The sequence below is a fragment of the Micromesistius poutassou genome (genome assembly GCF_964030765.1).
Source record: "Micromesistius poutassou genome assembly, chromosome: 13".
In the NCBI taxonomy this organism is placed as follows: Eukaryota; Metazoa; Chordata; class Actinopteri; order Gadiformes; family Gadidae; genus Micromesistius; species Micromesistius poutassou.
Genome location: NC_140283.1, coordinates 15,614,330 through 15,638,072, shown reverse-complemented (window position 1 = coordinate 15,638,072; position 23,743 = coordinate 15,614,330). Strand labels below are relative to the sequence as shown.

General features: G+C 43.0%; 1 protein-coding gene across 2 annotated transcripts in view; it reads right to left on the bottom strand.

The window, feature by feature from the left end:
• Positions 1 to 23,536, bottom strand: part of peak1 (pseudopodium-enriched atypical kinase 1) — a 76,318-nt gene extending 52,782 nt beyond the window's left edge. Inside the window, exons 1-3 of one of the 2 annotated variants that reach the window (XM_084477596.1) lie at positions 23,378 to 23,536; positions 12,350 to 12,432; positions 3,858 to 3,916 (exon numbers count right to left, since the gene is read on the bottom strand). The gene's annotated coding sequence lies outside the window, so the exon portion shown is untranslated. The remainder of the gene's footprint in view (positions 1 to 3,857; positions 3,917 to 12,349; positions 12,433 to 23,377) is intronic. The other variant, XM_084477597.1, reaches the window with a different exon arrangement.
• Positions 23,537 to 23,743: the final 207 nt, after the last annotated feature.

The following is a 23,743-nucleotide window of genomic DNA, read 5'->3' as shown; positions in this document are numbered from 1 at the left end:
TTTTACCAGAGATGTGGTAAGTGTCAAATCACCCTTTAAAGGCTGTCAACAACATTATTAAGGCTGTTTTACAATGAAGCAACTAAAATTCAGAAACATAAAAATAAAATAGTATGCTTAAATGGAAACTCTTAAAGGGAAAATTCATCATTGTGTGTCCAAAACGGGCAGCAAGGTAGTTTGCTGGGTTAGCATTTGCTATCCTTCAGCCTCTTCCATTGACTTATGCTGGAATCCAGTAGGCTAGCTCCTGTTAATGAATGGAATACACTTTAATTACTTTCTGAATATTTCCAATATGTCCCAAATGGTCCAAATGCCAGAAACAAGTGCCAGTCTCCAAACACACAGATCCATGGCACAATTTTCTGTGCTGTGATTATTAGACTTCCTGTGATGTGCCACTGACAAGTAACCTCTTTACACAGACCAGCCAGACACAGCTGATGACAAGAAAATCACAGTGCTGAGAATACTGGAATATTTTTCTTTTAAAGCACGGTTTCTTGTCTTTTGACCAATTATTTTTCCTGCGTGTTTTTTTTTTTTTTTTTGAGTAGTTCTACGTAAAATGATAAGATACGATGTGGCTGATCTCAATAGGTATGCAGATAAGCAGCAGGCTGGATAAATACTTGTAGTTATCCAACCAGGCAATCAAGCAGAGAGAGCTGATCACACAGAACAGATGAGAGTTATAGCCAGGGCAAGAAATAAAAGCAAGGGCAAGAGCACACTTGGAAGGGCAATCATTACTAGTACTACCAGCTATGTGATTTGTAGGGTCGCCGCCAGATATGTGTATTCCTTTCATTCAGCTAGTCTCTCTCCCTCTCTCTCTCTCCCTCCCTATCTCCCTCTCCCTCTCCAAAAATGACCAAGCCTTCCACATTAGACGTAAGAATAAGAAGAGTACTTCTTCAAGTAGGAGCCAATCATTCATCTCCCCAAAGAGGCCGTGCCTACGCATTAAATCCCAGATATCGTGCGACTCCGCGCAGACTCAAGCTGCTGTGGTCGGCCTCGCCCACCCTCCCTCCCTCTTCTGGAGGGCAAAAATAATAAAGCCAAGATGAATATTTCACACAAGGTCACTGGATCTTATTAAATCCTAACCGCGATGGAAGGCACAGCTCCAGCCTGCCTGTGATAGCAGGAGGGCTAGAGTGCGGCGGACGAAGATGGTCTCTGGCACACTTTAATGAGTCAGAGGAAGGAGCCCTGTAGTAAAATATACACAGGCATTAGTTACGTGATAGCGGTTCAAGTCATAAAGTGCCCAGGGTGATGAAATGGCCCTGGCATTACTCAGGGACAAAAATAATGATACTAAAAGACGGCTTATGATAATTCACTCCGAGTACATCCGTGAGCCGACGGAGCCACCACCCCGGTCGCATTTACATTCTGGTGAAAGAGATTAAATTGTGAACAAGATTACAATAGATAAATGTGTTATGTTGCCAATATATCGGTAAAAGCCAGGTTTTTACATTTGCGTAAGACGGTGGGGACTTTTTGAGCAAATTCACTTCCGCCTAGCTATTGTTCAACCATCTATGAACCACAACCATTATAACACAATTATCCCTGGTCTCCAGAGAGAGGTTTTGAAAAAGTATTTACAAATGAAACATAATGGCTGATACCCTATGAATCAACAATAGAATAGTGGCTATTAAGGATGCCCTATAATAACCCTGCTAAGGGCTATTTGATTAAGGCTTCTGACCATCTGCTACAAAATATATATTTTACCCATGTAAGTTCCTTGTAATAAAAGGTGTCTGTGGACTTTATGACCATATAATAACACAGGCAGAAGCATACAGGTAAGAGGGTAATAGCATGAGACATTGGCAGACATTGGGGAAATTATGTTTCAGTCGTGTTGAATACTCATCCTTTTGTTTTGGGAATTTAAACTCTCAGGTAGTTGGACAGTAAAACTTATGTGGTACATACTGGACCAATTGTTTCAACAAGCTAGTACGCAAACCACATAGGGCAGTATACCTTAGTGACAAGGGAAAAGGGACCTTACTTCTTGCAGTTGCATAACTGTCCACTGATCCTATCCACTTTTGTTGTGCGTTGTTCCCAATTATGATAATCAAAACAGTTTTTGTCCTCTACAATCACAGCGACCTCCTCGCCAAGCCTTGTGGTGAGAAACCAGCATTCAGCCTGATTGTAAAGTCTGACTCAAGAATTCCACTGACGCACGCGCAACTTAACGTGTCATTGAGGCTACAATGATCCAATGGCAAAGCTTGAATTTAGAAAAATATTAAAATGGGAAAAAATTAAAAATACATTATGTATTCAGATTCTTCTAATGAAGTAGTGTGTATTTTTGTTTAACTCGACCAATCAAACATTTCCCTGTTCACCTCGTTTTGTCATTAGCACAAAAAGAGCAATATGAATAGATGACTGACTGATTGACAGGATATTAGGATTAGTTGGTTTCACTGGTAAGTCCTCAAAGAGATGCAGGGTGGGCCACTTTTCATGGCAAACTGGGGCACATTGGTCACGGGTACGGATAGACTAATGGAGCTGTCACCCACAGACAGCCGGACCGAGATACTCGATCTGTCCAGTTTGGACTTCATTTCCCCGGATAGCACACTCCAGATGAGCCACGAGGTGGCCCGTTGTACCCTCCGGTTCTGGGGGAGATTCTTCAAGTGTCATTGAGCCCACAGCAAACACAACAGCTTTTTGAAAATTGAACTGTGACACCAGGATGAATATTTCATACATTAGCATGTGATGCATCACGTACATGATGTACGTTGTGATGTAATGAAAATAAGAGAGGGAATCGTTGTGTATCTTAATAAATAAAAAATAATTTTATAAAACAATGGATTCCATTTCCCACTTATAGCACTATATCTAATAAAGTACCCCACCATATCAAATTAGCACCACAGCAGAGTGAAAACGCCATGATGGGCACATAGAAGGCATTCAGCTGGCACACATACCTAAAACAACACATTGGTGATATTTGCATGAGACCAATATATGGGCTCAAGCAACCAAAACCAGTAATAGGAACCGAAAGCCACGACCACCCTCACCCCCACACCAAAAGGTGTATACTCTGCACTCTCTCGTATTAATCGGAAGAGATGAGGGTGTAAGGTCTACAAACTGCCCATCTCTGACCTTAAAACAATGTCACATAGTCTACGCACTGATTTCAAAACATAACATGAGAAGCTTTGACAGGCTGTGAATAACACTGTTGACATTTTTCCTTCATAGACAACAAAGGGTATTTGTTCTTCCTAGCAGAACACATCGGCGCCATTAATGATCAGTGCCGCAGACATGCAAACGGCGTCCTCCTCGCCAGGCAGACTTCAGAGTGAAACAGTGCGCTCTCCCTTGCCGTGTGTACAAATTGAGTCATTAGAAAAGGTGAACACAAAAGTGTGCGCCGTAGAGTTTGACACCCACGCTCCGCACGGATTCTATTAATAGGATGTCAGAGCCCAAGTTAGCTTGCTGAAATTCATAATATTCATGGGGAGTCAGGTTACGACGCCCAGTCACCGGCACCTAAGCTGCGTGTGACAATGATTATGCAGGATTAAGATTCTGAGCCTAAACAATGATTTGGTTGGTGGAGGCGCTTGGTAAGGCTAGAGGCTGCCAGGTGTTTTAACGAGTTTCTTTAAGGTCTTGGAAGTGGTAAGACAATCCTATTAGAAAACAATCCTGTGATTTTTTTGGGGGGGGGACTGTTTGTTTGTTTGTTTCGCTCCTTTGGGTTGAGTCTCCCATTCATCAGTTTCAACAACTCAACTTGAAGCACCATTGGAAGAGAATTTGAAACTCACCGATCAACGACACGAGCCGTACTCCTTCCCGTAAATTGAGTGTTACGCTTTGGCTGCACCTGGGGAATATTAAAAGGGGAAGTGGTTTGTTCAGTTCATATCTCCACGCCGCAACATCTCATAGTTGGCATGATGGCAATCAAACAAACACGATAATTATTAACCAATAAAACACATAGAAGTGAAACAAAAACAACAGTTTCGCAGAGAGTCGTTTTTGGCGTTGACTTGTCAACAACACACTCGAAATGGCTAAATAAAGCACCAATTAGAGCTAGGGTAGGTAAGTTGGAGAGACCAAGCAGAGTAAGCTAGATTTTTTAAGTAATAAAACTAGCCTTGTGGGAAACATAAACAATGACTGCACAAGCAGCAGAGTATGTGTAGGTAGCCGGGCAGGTAGGTAGACAGGCAAGTAGGTAGACAGGCAGGTAGGTAGACAGGCAGGTAGGTAGGACTCGGAATTGCAACCGCTTGGTCGCATATGTTCTCCAAATTAAATCTTTGGGACCTAGAAAGATAATTAGGAGCATGTGTGCAGGTGACAACATTTTGCTGCTGCTCCTAACCAAGTTGGAATCACCAGGGCTACCAAATCAAAATGTTATGATTGAAATGATTAAATGGAATTATTATACAGGCCTGCCACAGATACAAGGTTTGTGTAAGTTCATTTAGATGCATTGCAATGCAAGACATCCACAATGGAAGATGATCACAAAGCGTTCTGTAAATGCTCACATAAAAAGATAAAAATACATCTTTACTTTCATTTATCAAGACGTCTGATGCTGCTTAAATGCACCTGTGCAGACCTTAGGGAGGGAGTGGAATGGCACGTCAGTACCCCAGCACCACCTAGCCATGCGGCTAGTCATGCAGAAAGTATGGTCTGCGATGCTAAGCCGGTAACACCCAGGCTGCAGAGCGGCGCGGTGCCTGCGGGCCGTGCCGGAGCCTGGGCATGGGCACCGCGCTCTGCATTCCACACTCAGCAGCTGAGTCTGAGGGAGACGTGCAGCAACAGGACACCACAACAGTCGGAGGACGCCACGCTCCCCGGCCACCCATCCCACTGCAGGCTGGAATCTACTGTTAATACTGTAGACTTCCCAGTACGGCCCCTGACTGGCGCTCTGCACTGGTTTGGCGATCGCTGAGGCGATCAACACACCTATATTTCATATAGAGTCAATCAGTCAGTGAGTCACACACACACACACCTGCCTTTGACAATGATTACTCCCCCCCACCAAGTCACATATTCTCTCCATTAGCATGGATCCACCAGCTGCTCCCATTCGATCTTCTGCAGGCACGCACAACTCGGCAAGCTGTGTCTGCAGAGGGTGGGTCGGGGGGGTTCACTCTCCATGCCGGTCAATAAGCCATAACCCATGCATTAGAGTGCAGGCGGCAGAGGATGAGGCAAAAAGGGGCACGGCTGCGGACAATATCAATGTTTGCCCTTATCGGCAGGCCACTGTAGAATAGCTTAGGCCATGTTTATGGGTTCGAACCTCAATGCCGAAGGACAACACGTCGGCGTCCTCGAGCAACACGCTCAAGCCCCTACCCGCTACATAACTATCAAACATCTGCTAAATTAATAGTCAACTTAAAAAGTCCACCACCGAGACAATAATATTACATTAGAACTAAACTTGGAGTTTAGGGGTATTTAAGTGCTCGACAATTGAAGTTAACTTCTTGTAACTTTGGCTCCATTTCACCCGAGGCAGGACAGAGAAATTATATTACCATTTCTAGACAATATAAACCCCTGTGCCAGTTTTCTCCCTTTTGTTTCCATGTTTTTCCATCTTAGTTGCCAGTCTTCTAAAAAAAGCTAATTTGGTTTTGGCAGTTTGACATCCGATGACAGATCTAAAGTCTTCATGAGGTTCATTGCTCCTCTGGCCTGAGAGGAAACACAATCCATCTACTTGAATGAAAGCCATTAGCCTAGATGAGGACTTTGAAGGGAATCTGCAACACTTTTGGTAGATCATTTTTTACAAGTTAGAGGGAGAAAAAAAAATGTCATAGCTGGCATTGAATAATCACAGGATGTTGCTGGCCTAAATGATTCATAGAGATAAAGTAAAATAAGTCCAGAAGAATAACCTCTGCTGTGCTATGAGGGGGTTACACTATTTTGGCCATGACCAAAATACATTTTGTTTTCAGATTAAAGGGTCATTTAAGGTAGTCATTTGTTATACTTTAATTTAACTGAATTGTATTCACCCATTATTATTTAATTCAACATGTTGAACATCCTTCCAGATTTAAAGTGCATTTGTAACATCACTATCTATTGCACTCTGAGCCATCCTAGTGGAAGTCCACATATGGGCATCCCTTTTTCCATTGTGCTTTGGGTCAAATCCTGCTTGAGCTGGGACCTGTGAGGCTCTCCACGACAGTAATTGTGATGTATTCATATTATGTGCAATATAAATAAACTTTTAAAAAGAAACACAAGGAATAAACACAAGCAGATTGATGCACATCGAAATTTCACATCACACTCCTCTAATGGATGGGTTGAATTCATAAAGCAAAGTCCAAAGCAAACAAAGGCTAATTAATTGCAGGCAGGGCAGTCATAAAATGTTACTGCCTTGGCAGAACTCTTTAACATTATTCCATTATAATGTAATCTTGAGATTTATTCAATTGCAAAACATATATGTCCTACTGCATGTATTTTCATAAAGTTTAATATGTATGTAATACAACCATAAGAGAAGATGTAAATACAATCCTCCCCATACATCATCGATGAGAGGGCAGCATTAGTTGAGCTCTAAAGACTACAAAGGTCATTCAACAGAACAGTTTGGGCTCCGTTTATCATTCTTTGCCGATTGTTCCAGACCTATGACTACATACCGGTTTCCCCCTGAGAGGGCGGTTGCCAGATTGCATTAACATTACGCAGAGGGGAAATGGGCCAAGGAGCTTTGGTGATCGATGCAAACCCAGGGATGGGGGATGGTGGGGGGGGGGGGTAGGCAGGGGTTACTCCTATATGGACATATACGCTTCATAACCCACAAATGAGAGATTAGCCATTAGTGGGAAGCGTCCGCTTTCATTCTCATCAATAATAGATGGTTGGATCCTCCTTTCCCTTTACTGACACGCTGGCTTTCGTCCGTTTTCTAGCTGGATGTCGGCCCAAGCTCATCCGATAAGCCCAACTGTTAACCTTTGTGTATTTGATGCTGATATTTTATTAGGAACGAGTTGGATGGGATAGGATAAGAACATATACGCAAATGTAAAAGCAAGAGAACGTAAACCTTGCAATTGTGTGATATATAATTGCAGCAATAGCTTAAATTGTATAGAACATGTAGTATAACACACACACACTACAAGCAGAAAACTTGAACGGCTGTACGGTTAGAAAATAAAAAAATTGGCATTTGGCATCTCTAGATTTGATTGTATTACATTTGTATGGAATGCTTATAGCAAATAAAAAGTGAATTATTTGGTCTCAAACATTCAAGGTTGTTAGTGTATGTGTTAATAGCACCATATACTCCCTGGAGATATTGACAATGATGAAAGTAGAGGGGGGATGAACTCTGTTGCATTGGGAAAATAGTTTGGCAAAACCAATGTATTGCTCAGGCAAAGTCCTATAGTCTTCATTGGAAATGGAACTGCAGACGAGATTGGCGTGACATAGATTAGGTTTTAATGACTTTATGGGCACAGTCTAAACGCCACATTAAAGGTCTTTATCTCTTTATCATTGACATGATAATAAATGCCTGGTAGGCCGACTGTTATCTGCCACGGTGATCTTGCTGTCATGTTAGTCATCGGCATTGAGTGGGTGGTTCACTGCATCTGCATGCAAACACATTGTTTGCACAGCAGACAACGCCAATTCATAAAGCAATTCTATAAAGGTAAACAAATGAGATAAACACACACACACACACACACACACACACACACACACACACACACACACACACACACACACACACACACACACACACACACACACACACACACACACACACACACACACACACACAGTATATAGCTGGTTGTTGGAGAGACAAGAACCAGACTTGAGTTTGCGAGTCACGTATTGAAACATATCAATCAGTTTGACTTAATAACCCTTATCACACAGGGCTGGCATTAAATGGGTCTGAGCCTTCATTGAATGTATTAAACCACACATACACACTTTGGTATTAACGTCACAAAAAACTATACATATATACAAAGATATAACGATAATAATCTAACAAAATCAAATCTCAACCCAACATTAATTCATTAACACATTCCTTGGCAGACATACTGTACCTTGAAAAAAAAATTAAAGCTGCAAAAGGTTTGGTAAGATGTAGGTTGTTGGAAACAAGAAAAATGTATCCTAAGGGACCATATAGACCAGGTATGCAAATTAAGGTTTGCTCTAATAAAACAACGACTCACAGTACCCACAGAATTGTCATGCATCTTCCTTATTTCACCCTATGTTTAATTCACGTTATGTATGCATTAATTTCCATACAAAGTACTAAGATCCTTACTCATTTCCCTAGTAGTGAAATAACTGTACGGACGGGATAGAATAAAGGCATTCATGCATTGATGACAGTGATCAAGAGCTTGCGGTCATTCAAAAGCCGAGCCAGAGGGGCCCACCGTCAACAGCAGAACAGCTGGACCCGCTGCCCGCATCTCAGATTGCAATTCCAAATCTCGACTTTTGCTTTTGAAGATGGCATGCAGACTTTTGCCATGATCCAGCTTAAGTGGCGGTGGCTGAAACAGCTCTGAAGCACAGCCTGTTTCAAAGCGTCCGTGATGAGGTTGACTTAACATTGATGAAATAGGTGGCTGGATAGAAGCACTGCTTGGCGGAAGATTAAGTCGAGGGTCTCTGATTACACCATTATACCGGGGACAACGGATCCAGAACATTCTTTTCATGAAACCACAGGAATGTTATCTCCATTCAAAGTCAACTGCGATACATTGGTTTGCATAATCGAGTGTAAGCATTTTCCCCTGCAATTCCTAGGAGATCTCAATGTAAAAGGCACACGTGAGGTATTTACTCTTAGCACGACTTTGACCTTATAATCCCATCATGCTGAGATGATGAGGGGGCACAACAATATATAAAGAAGAACTGTTGTCTTGGTTATTTCCTGCAATAGGGAAACAGAAGCCTTGACAAAGTTTCTTCATTAAAAGAAGCCCAAGAAGACAAAACTGATCCTCATAATTAAGGTTGCACTCAAAACTTTAAAAAGGATAAAACAATATTCCTTCTTCTTTAGCACTTGCCTGGCCAAACATAGCCTTCTGCAGAGCTGAGCTGGTAGGGTTGGGGGGGGGGGGGAGGATGTGGAGGTTGCATGCATGGGAAAGCATGTGCGTTTTCACGCAGCCTTGACTGAGATCTGGGGGTGGGGAAAGGGGCAGTATGGGTGAGTCATTGCAGGCTATAAGGACTTATGACCCCTTCTCATGCTTTGGCACATTCCTGCCATGACTAAGTTGAAACAGGCCTGGGATAACTCAAGCAGGGGGTCCACAGGGGACAAGGCCACAGTCTGGTGGACTTTGAGAGAGAGCCAGGGGAACGACTGGCTCCCCAAAGGCACCTGAATACCCCCAAGTCCATCACCGCTGAGCCCCCTATTGGAACAAGACATTGGGGAATGTCAAAGGGCCATCGTGTTACCTACTGACCTGGGTTCTACCAAGGGCCAGTGGTGAGGGTATTAGATGGACATGGGAAACTTGAGCTGAAACGTCAACATCTGTTGTGTTGTGGTAGCCCAGACTACACAGAAAGAAAAAAATTGCCACAACCCAATGCTTACTCAAGGGGGGAGAGGGTGCTTTAAATATATAACTCAAACATCCTAGTTTTAAGTGATGTTATAACCAAACAATGCTCCTAGTCGGGTGTCTACATATGCAGTTTCCCCAGTCCACTATCAGAAATGGCACCACAAGCGAAAACCGAGAGATGATTTGGTATTGATTTTTACAGACCTCTGTGACTTCCTCTGTGTAATGCGGTTTTGCTCTCTGAGGTGCTTTCATGGGAAACGCAACAGCTGCCGGTTTCCAGCCCCAACCACACCAGGGCTGCACAAGGGGTGGGGGGAGCGGGAAGAGGGGTAGGGAAGGGAGGGCGTGTTCGGAGGAGGAAGAGGGCCAGGTTCGTTCTCCAGCCTTTCATTGATCCTCCGTGACCTTGCATTTCCACTGATGGGTCTTGCTTCAAGGACGCACCACTACCCAATGGTCTATCTTGTCCTGTTCGAGTGCTACATTTCCTGTTAGCCGAGTACTTTGCATGGCTTTATTGATCCTGGCCTTAATAATGAAGGCCCCAAGGGGAACACTTAATATTGTTTACCATTGCAGCAAGATAGCAAGTGAGTTAGTGATTACTGGTTGGGTCGGAATTATTTCTAAGGGAAAGGAAAGAACGCTAATGGTGTTCACCAAGGTCATGCACTGAGGAAACTGGCAAATCATATTAGCAGAAAATTTTAAAAGTTAAGCGTTTACTGAGGTATATTGTGTAGTTTATTCCAAAGTTGGAAATCTATTTGTTAGAATAAATTCTAATCTGTATTCAAGTTTTCTCAAAGGCAACTGACTAATGTCTTTGGTTCCGAGAAAGAAATAGTTTGTGGCAGAGAAAAGCAAACAAAAAAGGAGAAAAACATATCTTTGATTAAATAAACAAACACAAATTTGTTCCTGGTTATCACAACAGTAAGAGAGAAAAGGAATCCATTCCTGGGCGTGGAAGCAAATACATCCATCTTGGATAAATATGCAAAGAGTTTACACAAGCCAGAGCAAAAACAACAGATCATCACAAAGGCCAGAGTATAAGAGAAACGGAGAGAAAGAGACCGCACACAGCAAAGTGTATCGTACTAATCATTTTAAAATGATGCAAGAAAGAGTCACTCCATGTACTGCTGAAAACGAAAACACAGTGTAACAGATCAGCATAATAGCATACATTTAAACCAAACCAGGATACACAAAACAAAAGTAAACTGAAATTGTGCTGCCATTTGTGGACAAAGCAAGTAGAACCCACAACAAAAGGACATTCATGCTTTTGCCAACATTTTTAAAAGAAACAGATAAATACCTTTAATATGTCTGACATGTAGCAACAAACTTTCAAAAGTAGCCTAGAGTGAAAATGCCAACAAATGTTACAGATGTACACATAGGTATCAAATCTCAAATCAAGCAAGCGATAAATTGCCCCACATAATGTGCTCTCACTTTCAGGAAAAATAAATCCTCTATCCATACATAAACCTCAACATGCCTGAACATGTTCCTGACCGCCGGGGTTTCCTCATTCCTTCCCTACAAAGCTCGATCCCCACCTCAAATGTTTTCGCTCTGTTTACCAGCGTGTCACTGTTTGTTTTTTCATCCACGTGGTTTCCAAGGCAAGTACAGTTCCCACGTCCTGCTGACAGAACTACGACCTCAAACACCCCTCCCTCTCTCTCTTTCATCATCATCATCATCATCATCATGGTCTATTAGATGTAATTCAAGTCGTGGCATCTGGGTCCTGGTAATAATCTTAATATATACAATAACTTCATGACTTAATAGGCTACAATTGATGGCTAGGTAATGGCTGATTACAAAATGATAGTATTATTAGTAGAAATAGTTTAAGGTCTTAAAAGTTCAAGTTCAATAGACGTTGATATAAGATATATATAATAATGATGTAGCTTTCCAAGAAAATCACACTCACATATCCCAAATGTAAATGGACACATTTTGCATAAAATAATGTTATTCAGACTTTGTGTAGAACACTAATGTCTAGAATCCAAAGACATCTCAAGAAAACATTGGGTGGCCAATCTAACAATGACTCTCGCTAGAGAGACTATCCGTATTCACACGTTTGTCCACACACACACACACACACACACACACACACACACACACACACACACACACACACACACACACACACACACACACACACACACACACACACACACACACACACACAGCTAGAAATCCATCCTGTCTCTTTGTGTTTATTTTGGCAAACTTGTAAATAAAAGACAGAGAGAGATTTATAGCCAAGGCAGGCGGGAAGGAGAGAGAACAAAGGAAGAAGCTTGTACATGGGCCAGGAACCTCCAGTGGTCCCAACAGCTCTGGGCTTCATTCACTGGACACAATATAGCCTCGCAGCGGCTTATCCTGAGTAGAACACCACGTACCCCCTTCTGAATAGTACATTCTAGTATTAACATCCAAAATGAACGATCCTAGACTAGACTATAGGATGGAATACATTTGAGAACCAATTTTGAAGTAAAGATTTTGTTATCTGTTATTTAAAAACAGTCAGTTCATTGAATCAGAAATGTGAATCACAAAAACACCGGGCCAATAGTGGAAGAGGCTTGACTTACCAGTCAAACGGAAGTCTCTTATATCTTCAACAGAGCCAGGGGGATCGGATAGAATCACCAAGCGTCTGGAGAATTTGTTTCCTCTGGGGACGAGAGAAACAAGGATACATTAAAACTTTCTTTTGAAACTAGCTCCAAAGAATTTCATTAGCGATTAAAAAAAACAGTGTTAAACAGCAATAAGTCAATTTTTATTGAATTGCTACCGCAAACATGTTGCGTTACTAAAAGTAATTATGTTGCCAATTATTATTCTTGGTTCAAAGGGTTAGTATAGCACTCTGTATATCAAAGTCAAAGTCAAAGTCAGCTTTATTGTCAATTACTTCACATGTAGACATACAAAGCAATCGAGACGACGTTTCCCACTATCCCACGGTGATATTCATGTATTGTGTATTCACATATTCATGCTTTCAATCTTGGCAGCGTCAGCCCGAGCTGAAATCAAGCTATATAAGGATTTGTTGTGGCCACAGCTAGTGTTGTCCAAAGAAGCTGCATTCGAGTAGGGTGTCTGTTTACACATTGTTCCTTATAGAGTTGGCTGCTCCAGGTCCCGTAATGCAGACTCCAACACTAATATTTATTTGGCTTCTGTGCTGTTGGAAGGTGATAGTAAAGCATGGAAAACTTCTTGGTCTCTGTTCCGGCATGCATGTGAAGCTATTTCAGCATGTGTGTTGAGGGTCCTGTGTGTGGGGAAGTGATGGAGGTCACCAGAGTGAGCCAGTTGGCGTGAGTGAGTGACTGATGAGAATGCAGACAGGTTGTATGCCTTTTGTACATTTTAATAGGACCATGGAGAGCCAAACCATGTGTTCTTTATACAGAGGAACACGAGAAAGAGCACGAGAGGAAGTAATCAAGAAAGTGACACAACTTCCCTGACGATTAAAGTAATTAATTCGGCCCATGTGTGCCCTTTGGTGGTCACATGGTCGAGCCTAACGAGCAGGGGCCGGGAGGAATGTGTCTGAACAGACCGAGGTACCACTGAAGCAGCCAACCATCTCCGGCCATTCATCAAGCTCTCAGCAGGGCTGGAGTGCAGTGGCTTGGGTGTTTGGTGGTCTGCATTGTGACTGAAGGCATCTTACAGGACCAGATAGCCCCAACCCCTTTCTGCTCATAATCTGTTGTATCCGTGCCGCAAAGTCAATGCAAGGTGCGTTTTGCTAAATAATAACTTCATGAATCATCCCACGTTGTATGGTTGCTGCCCTCCACATCGACTAAGGGGTCGACCCTAGCTCAGGAGGTAGTACGGGTTGACTTGTAACCGGAAGGATGTTAGTTCACCTCTTCAGAGTGCTGAGGTGTCCCTGAGCAAGACACTTAACCCTTACTCCAGATGAGCTGGCCTTGCATGGATGACTCCACCGTTGGTGTGTGAATGTGTATGAACCATTGTAAGTCGCTTTGGATAAAGGCGTCTGCTTAACACCTTAAAATGTATACATGAAATGTACTGGATTGTCTCAGCTAATGTGCAAAATGCTACGTGCTGACGATGACCATTCATAATAGTATAACTTTGGAGGAAGGCTACAGACATGAGTGGTATATCACAGAGGATATGAAGCCTCCTTTGGTAGTGTGAGCATTTGGTGGGGCTTGATGAAAACATAACACTATAAGCCAAGCCCTCATTGAGATGCATATGCATTATTATCATTAGTCGCTTTGATCTCCAGATGCAGCCCAAAAAGATGCATTCCCTGACGGAGAGAAACATGGCAAGCTCGGCAGAACGCATATCAAAGGCTTTTTCCATCCATATGATTAGCCTGGAACCAGAGAAGACATTACACACCAAGGAGGAGCAAGAATGGTTAGATAACTGCTCAGACCTGTGTTGTCAAAGGATCTACTGGAATAAATTAAAATTACTATTTACATGCGTTTTGTGCATGTTATCAACCATTAGAAAAAACCATCGTGGGGGGAGGTGGGGGCTTAATTGTCCATGATGAGAAGAAAACAAGCTTATTATTGACACATAGAACCATGTAGGCCTAATCCTAGCTATTGTGGGGAACATGCCCATGCTGCTTGGACACAGTACATTATGTGAATCAATTTGATATTTCTATTTTGACACTGTTCTATTCATGTTCAAACAGTTAGCATGACTGAAAGGGGAAGTCAAGAACTGAGACAACCGAGAACACATGAAAGCTCACACAAATTAAATGGCTCCAATCAACAGATTCACAAAACTGTAATTAACCAACAAAACCAATAAACAAAAAGGCTAATTCGTTGATTTGATGCCAGGGCTACGTTTTGTCACATATAAGGAATGCAGGTTGTTTCCCGGGTTGAGTGAACCGTGTTTTAAGAAATACGTAATAGAAAACAAAGGCAAACTATTTTAAGCAAACATCATGTTGTTAGAGTATGACATCACCATTCCTCCCGGAGCCAGGGCAGAAAAAGAAAGGCCTGCACTGATCCGAAACCAGCAGTTTGAATCACATGTGCATGGCATCACTCACTATATTTAAACCGGATTCGGCACCACGACAATAAAACAAACCCAAGAGCTTTTGACTTCTTAAATGGCCAAAAACACTTCTCTGCTGCCATCTCTGTCCCCATTCAACCTCTCTTGCATGGCATCCCCCCCCTCCCACTTCTTAATCTCTTCTTTTCTGCAGTGTTTGGGCTTTCCATCTGGAATGCTTTCTTGCGATCTCCTCTTCACCCTTGGACCCCCGAGACCCGAGCCTTCCCTCCCTGCGCTCTGGAGCTCCGAGGGAGGTCTAGCGTGGCGCTAGCACCAGACGGCTCCGGCGACAAAAAGGGGGAAACTCCACAGATTGTCGCGGTGAGAGTAGCCACCCGTGGTCCCTCCTCCACCGCCGCCGGGGTTAGCTCCCAGTGTGATTACGGTCGCTGCTAATTACAGCTCGGTCCATCCGCCCCGGCTCCCAATGACTCCCGACTTGGTGAGCGGAAAAACACAGAGTTGGGTTTCCGCAAGAAAAACCGTTAAGGCTGGCCTCGACCAAATAAACCATGGGTGGGTGGATGGTTAACTCGATAAGGACCGGCCCAGGGCCATCGCTGGAGGTCAAACCCCTCTCCAACCCCCTGCCCCCGACGAGGGAAGCCCGTTAACTGGTGAGAGGCCACTGGGATGGGGTTTAATGGCCGAGCCAGAGGCATGATGTAATCGGTACCACGGCCGTAAAGTCGGGGGTTAAATATAGAACATGCAGACAGGGATGTTGTTCACCAAATCCTCCAGATGATCTTTGGGCAACGACTTCCCCCGGGGGGGAGCTGTGAGTCTACGCACTCACGGTGTTGTCAAGACACTTCACGAGATGGACGATAGAAGTCTCTCCCCCAAATGGTATATGTTATGATATTATAGGCATATATTAAGTTCCTTGTCTGCAACGATAATGACATCAGTAGTGCTCAAAGCTGTGTGTGTGTGTGTGTGTCTTTGTGTGTCTGTGTCTGTGTGTGTTAATGATGTAGTCTCTCCAAATACGGATGGCTGGCTTGCTACTCTCAGTGCTCCGCCATCCTGAAATATAACCAGCTCTGTTGTGGTATTCTGGCTATTCTGGCTGGATTTGCAATGGGATTTGACTGGAGGAGACGTAGTATGTGTGTGTATACGCATGTTGTCCTTTAATGCTTCCAGATCAAGTGGCGAACAACAGGTACACTGCCAAGGTAGGTGGTTACTGACGGAAGCACACTGCAGGGTTGAGTGACAGTTGAGTTGAACTACATTCCTCTGGGGGATGGGGGGGGGGGGGTACCTTGGAGGTAAGCTCCCTCGGATGGGTGGGCACTGAACAATATTCCTTGTGGGAAAATCTTTGCGCCATGCCAGACAAGGCCAGCCACCTCATTGTGTTTACAAGTCGCTTGGCGTGCGAACACTGGCAGGCATTTTCACGTTTTGTGTCCTGGCGTAATGTCACCGCGCTCCTTAAATGCCACCTGACAAAGGGCTCTCCGAGAGCAGGATCGCCTTACAAATACCTCTGCTGTTGCTGTGCAGTCGTTTCTGTGACGTGGGTGATGATCACGGTGAATTGGCTGATTCAGAGGGCAGAACAGCGTGGTGGTGAGGGAGTTTGACTCCCAACCGAAAAGGTACTTGGTTCAATCCCCCAGTTCAAATGCTTGACCTGTAGGCCTCCTTCAGCAAGATGTTTCCCTAACTACCTGCTACTTAACAATGACTAAATGCCACATTGGGTAAAAGTATCAGCTCAATTACTAAACAGTAAATGATAACACATTCACAGGCCCTCTACAAAGTCCTATTTCACTCACTACTGTTCAGTTCAATAGGAGATAAATTCCCTTCCTAATTCATTCAATACATAGACTTTTTAGTCACACTTCAAGAGTCTCAAAGTCTGGCCATATTTCTAAAGTGAACCGTTGTCAGTCTCCCTGACTCGGTCTCACTCCTTCTCTTCTTCTCCTTCTTTCTTCTCTACTGTCCAAATCAAAGACACGTTCAAAAACTGCCGTCTCAAGGTCTCAATTTGGAGGGAGAAAAGTGAGTCACGATGACCCAGTTCGGCCTCCACAACAGTGGAAACTTCTGGAAATGTGCGGTGTCAGGAGGAGCCATTAGTGAGAGGAGGAACAAGCCCAGCTCCTCCTCGCACCTCCTCATCCCTAATTTATGAACCTCATTCTTGTACATTAATCCCGGTGACTTTAGCCAACTGGCGAATGAAAAAGACATTGGAGAACAACACGGCTAAACCTTAGAGGGACGCAAACACTAAAGCGAAAAACATTGAAATATTTAGTATCCCTAACTTCAGAGGTGGCAGAGGTTCAACGTTTATTCTACTGCTTGTACCGTTTGTAGAAGTTTGAAACTAATTTGGATTAAATTCTTAGAAAGAGAAGTTGTGTGAGGTAGATCACAGCCCAGCCAGCAAAATGTGGACCAAAATATGAATTGGAAGCATATGAGCATCAACACCGGAACTTCTTTGACGTCTAACTTATAATATCTGCACAGCCACAGCAGATGACTGGAGACTAGAGATGAATTATGATAGCTTATAGTGATTCAGGATGCACTTTAGCTCTCACAGTTATTCCTGCCGCGACTACATTATCTAGACACGCATTTTCTTATTGCAACTTAAAAAGAACGATTCTTGTCTTGAGTAGAGGTAACGATTCTACAAATCAACGGTTCGGTTCAGACCTTGATGTATTCATGTTTTATGGGGGGCGAGGGGGCTATTAAATACATCCTAGAAAAAAAACACAAAGTCAACGTATAATACAACGACTGCAGAAAATAATTGAGAGGCTGTAAAGACGCCTCCTTTCAGTATGTATTCATGTCAAGCAGTTCCATCCCTCCCCTGCTTATCCAATCCTCTCACGGACCCCCAACCTCTCGGACCGATGGGAACATAACATTCTGGATCTGATCTGATCTCGATGGGGGAGTAAGCAGCTCAGGTGCAAGAAGGTAAACAAGGGCAGACAGCAGCAAGACTTGTCTGAGGCAAGGCGTTGTGGTTATTTTGGGATGCAGGGCCAGACTGTCCGAGCCCCAGAGGGTCATTCCAGTCTTACCCAGGCCAATGCATTTGCAATGATGCAACCGCATGACTATTTCAAGAAGCTCTGAATGTTCTAGGGAGGACCCAAGTTCATCCGGGGTTTAGATTAGTATGACTCAATGCCGTACTCGATCAGAATAATATATGAAATATAAGCAGCGTCTTTGTAAACTCTTCTGGGTTCTATCGTGTTGTGGTGCAGAGAGGATGATGCAATACACTCTTACCATCAATAGTTAATTTTATGGCATAAGATACAGTAAAAAAAGAATATTTGAATTCTCACAACGGATGGCAGGTTTCACAGTGCTACCAAAGAAGGCAATTCAAATAATGTTTTCAAAACGAAACACAAAACAAACAAAGGATAATTCGGTCATCCCATGTTTGGCTAAGATTTGAATACTGAATTGAAATAAATAAATATGTATTTATTTATTATTAGAAGATTGTGTTGTGTTACTCTTTGAGATTAAAGAGCATCTCAAGGGGTAACACAACACAATCTTCTACTAATAAAAAGAAGAAACAAATGTACATCTTTTTTAAATTTTATTTATTAGTAGAAGATTGTGTTGTGTTACTCTTTGAGATTAAAGAGCATCTCCCCTCTAAATGGGCTGACAGGCAGATGCTGTCTTTGTACTTAAGAACTTTCCGGAAGGGATTGTAAGGAACCCTACTATTTGTGCACATTACGGGTCAAGCCATAAAAAGAAGATATAATCAGTAACTATAGCCACCGGTCTTATCTGATGCGAGTGCTCCTCTGTTCCCAAGAGCTGGGAGCGGGGACGGCTTTAGAAAACAAAGCTCTGTTTATTGGAATGGCATCTTGCATTAAATATAAAGTACATGAGCAAAGTTATATCCTGTATAAGTTATTGTTCTTGGCTCACATCCAACACACACAAATTCCAGTACGTTATACTATCGCCTAAATAATGGTAGTTGTACGACTGCATTTTCCAAGACCGTACCAGTCATCATACATCAGGTCATTCGCCATGCATCTCTGTACAGGAAGTCATTCACCGTACATGACGTGATTCACCATAAAGGACATCATTCACTATACTAAACAATACATCATTCACACCACATGATGTCATTCACCTTATACCAGGTCTGACGTCATGACGTCAATACATACATACGTGACGTCATTCACCTTACACCAGGCCCAATACATGACGTCATGCACTATACATGACATAATTCACACTATATGCTGTCATTCACCTTACACCAGGCCCAATACATGACGTCATGCACCATGACGTCATGCACCATACATGGCAGCATTCCCCAATCACCATATATGATGTCAATAACCATACATTATGTCATTGACAAAACATCATTCACGATCCATCATGTCGTACAACACACACTTATCACCACACATGTCGTCAGCCACTGTACACAAGGTCATCCACCGTGCATCAGGTCACAGTGAAGTTCAAAACCTTGGTCAGAGCCAGTGAAGCTTCTTAATAAGACCGTGTTTGAGTCTGTTAGGACTAGAGTATCTGCTGCCTGAGGACTGGGAGCAGCGGCGAGCCACCTCATCCATCACCCACTGAACACAATCCATAACAGGTTGTCATAGCAGTTAGTGTCTCAACAAGGTCTGCAAGACGTCAGCAGTCAAACAACAATGCCTCACTCCAGGCCCACTGCACGCTCCTTTCTGGACCGCACAGGGTTCAGCAGCCTGGTCTGGCAGTCCTGTTTCACTCACTACTGTTCAGTTAAACATAAAAAGAAATACCCTCCTAGGCCATTCATTACATATACTTTTTAGTCACAATTCAAGAGTCTCGAAGTCTGACCATATTTCTCTAAGTGAACTGTCGTCACTGTCAGCCTCCCTGACTTGGTCTCACTCCTCCTCTCCCTCTCTATTGTCCAAGTCAAAGGCACGTTCTTTAATTAGGATGATACACGTTCACCCTCCTAGGGCATTTAATCATATTGGACTTTTCATCACGCTCCATCAAGTTAGTATGAGATGAATCACAAAGCTGATCTCTCCTGGCCCCGTGAGAATTAAATCAAAAACGTTTCCCTCAAAGAACAAAGTCCTCACTTATTAAATTTCTGAAGTTGTTAAGTATCCCATCTACATAGCATTTCAGGCTACATTAAATGAAGCATGGTCCACAGAAATCCACGACCAACAGAAACTTTGATCAGAGCACTATGGTATTACCAAGGAAATATGGTATTGTTTGCAATACATTATTTGCACTCAGGTTAACAAATGTATTTCATAATCATTGTATGTTTTGCAAGAGATAATAAGGAAGATACTATTAACAGACATGAACGGACATCACGTTATTTAGCTTTTTTAAAACACTGATGAGTGGAGTTGGAACATCAAATAAAAGCCACCGTCGACAAACACTGGGGCCCTCAGACCCTGTAAAAGAGTGATGGATGAATGATAGGGTCCCACTGGAGCGACAAAAAGCAGGGAGCAACGGCAGCCAACTCTAACCATCCATCTCCCATCCAGAGCCATGGAGACCGCTGGATGAAATGGGGCGAAGAGAGCCTGAATAGAGCTGGTGAGATGGGGCTGTTTTCCAAAAATACTCCAATCATCTCTGGAACTCTCCTAGGACCAGAGTCAGTGGCAGCTGTCAATCAGGGAGCCACTTTAACATGTCCATGATGATCACATGAACCCCTGAACATGGAGCAGCGTTCGCAGTCGTAATCATATGGTCAGCCTATGCATCAAATACCATAAGAGGGGTCTGATATATATGGTGATATATTGGATACGACAGCCCAGTTTCATTGTAACCCTGCTCTCTCTTCACACCAAACCTCCACTCTAATACAGACAGTAGCAGTTCCACACTGGAGAAGAGACCAGCAAACCTGCTGCAGCATGTAGGAGATGCTCCATCATTTACCTCATTACACAAATGAGGCTACACAGTCAAATGAGGGGCCCTCGGCTCCATGAACAAGCCAGGAAATGAAAGTGCAAGCCGGACTTTGACAGTTAAAAGATTTATGTTATTATCATTACTATGATATCCAATTATTATAAATGCAGGCCTATACAACTAAATTATAATACACAGCAAAAGCAACAACCCCGGACATGCCCACAGTGGTAGAGGAACAAATGGGCTGTGGTTTTGACTAACCACAGCCCATCAGACCAGTTGACAAATTACTTCATATTTAGTTCATTAACATAATACAACTGGATAGAATTGCAAAGCCTTATTTGACACAAGAATGACCACCAATTGAACAATGGGAGTTATATTGTTAGACATTCATAATGAAACCAGAAGTATAGCATTTTCCGATGCCTAGGATGTTAACATAATCAAATATTCTTACAGAAGGAAAGAATAAGAAAATAAATACTGTACGAATGTGTCGAACTGTAATGTCAAAAGTATGTAATTGTGTGTGTGTGTGTGTGTGTGTGTGTGTGTGTGTGTGTGTGTGTGTGTGTGTGTGTTTTCCGGAAGCTTAACCCCGCGGGTCACACCTGTTGCTCCCTGTACTGTCTCCAGCCGTGGCCCTCGTCATGGGACGATCTTATTGGATGTTGGCGTCACATGATCTTCCTCAAAAATGTGAAACTTTCCACCTCCATAACTACACTCGACCCAGTATTAAAAATGAATCGGTTGCTTGAAAAGACATGTTAGCCCAACCAGCTGAAGACGTAAACATCCTCATCAGTAACAGTTGATTGAATTTTGAGCGTTCAATTCATGCCCATTATTTTATAGGAGAGGACCTATTTTTAAATGAATAAATAATTACTTGGTGGCTCTATCCTTTATTAAAACAAGTATAACATGTAGGCTTTTGTAGCCTATTCCTGATGTGATTTCCAGTTTGAAAAGAAAGCGGTTCGTGGTTGTACACAGATGTTTAATACATTAGCTGGGCACACACACACACGCACGCACGCACACCCACCAACCCACCCACGGAAAACACTTTAAGGAATGACGGGTTGGGTCAAGGTCTGGCCCATCAATCGTGCACTGATCCAGGAACACGTCATCTCATTCACAAAACATTCTGAAGTACTGTGCAGATATTGGTGTTTTCACGCCACTAAATTTATGGTATGTACCCCTGGCCTGCACTATGTAACTTTTCGATGCATCCATCACAAAAACATATACTTACAGATTGCGACATAAACAAATGTAATTACAAAAACATAAACAATTTTAAAAATAATAGTTGCAGCATTATTATACTGCAGTAAAAACGTAACACGGTGCAGGATTAATTGGCAATTAATTGGCAATTGAATTTACATTTTCCAGATCGTTTCAGTCGAACGTGATGGACGTGCGTTGCTTCGGCACCAGGCAGCATCTTTATCGGGCAAAGAGATCACGACTTTCGAAAACAATGTCAAATGGAAAGTTCAAGATTACCATAAACGTGAAGGCTGTTTACTGCGTGGAATCTCAGGTATGTCCTTCACATTTTGATCTGAGATGGAACAGACCAACATAACCATTGCATCACGTAGGCTCTCTGGACGAGCTTGGAGATACCCCGGTCGAAAATATGTGCACCCTGTTTTATCAGAAAGGCTGGCTCTGCTTCTGCCTCATCAGTAACAAGGTGACATCTGCCACCGTGAACCAATCTTACTCCAAACTGTGCATCCGTGCAAACGCTGCATAACGTCTTGGCAACTACATTTCCCAAACAGAAGTAGCCTACTACATCGTTTTAATACGAAAAACAAACCATTAGTTCACCAAGATTAAGCAAATAGGTGATGGTCATCAGGCCAAATACATTTCCCCAAGGCAGTAAAAAAATAAAATACTTTTCTTTATCATTTATCATAGTCCTTAAGTAATTCCAGAACAATTGCACCAAAAAAAGCTAGAGTGGCGTTGGGATGTCATCCTAGTTAACATATAGACGACTTTCAACGTGACAATATGATGTTGCATCACTGAGCGCCCTCCGTTAGACACTGGGAGACAACCATACTGCATATTCATGTGGATGGATGGCTCCAGCCCATTTAACTTCCACAGTATCAGTCAATCAACCACCGAAAGAAACGTATTACAGTGATGTACGATAGCTTTGTTTAAACACAAAAAAACAAATAGCCTGCAGCATATCCCGCACCACAGAAGGTACTGGCCCAACACGACCACTTATTTTGGTGGAAGACTGCGCTACGGTAACGCGCAAACTTCTCCAGGATCGACGTTTTGTATCCCGCTCACCGCGGATCAACGCGGTGGAGACACTGCGATACCGGGATTGTAACAACAATGAGGCAGTACAGTAGTGTGTGTCTGCCGTTGCAAAAAAATCATCGCATTCCCCGCTGTACACACAACTTCGCAGCGATTTTTTGCGAGACTTGGGACTAGTATGAGGCAGTTTCAGTTTACGCTTAACTTAAACTTTTCCTTACCTTGTTGATCCAGAGTCATTCCCGGGTGTGCTCGTACGCGTGGGTCTCAGCCATGATCCCGGTTGGATTACGTGAATGTCTTCGGGGAAAACACGAAATCCGAATGTATTTCTAGCGGTGATTGAACACACTCGTCCCTGCGTGGCTCCGACCAGCCGCAGTTTTTCCACAAGCCCGCCGCGGGAACGCGCGTGCTAAATAGAGGCTGGCCCGGAGAACCGCGGCCACGCGCAATTGGTCTGCTCTCGCTCTTTAATGTACAAACGTTGGACTAAAAGATAACACTGTATTAAACCATATTCGTCTTCTGTTTATTTTAACATTTTATCTTTATTTGAAAAATAAAGAACTACGTTATTCGATAAA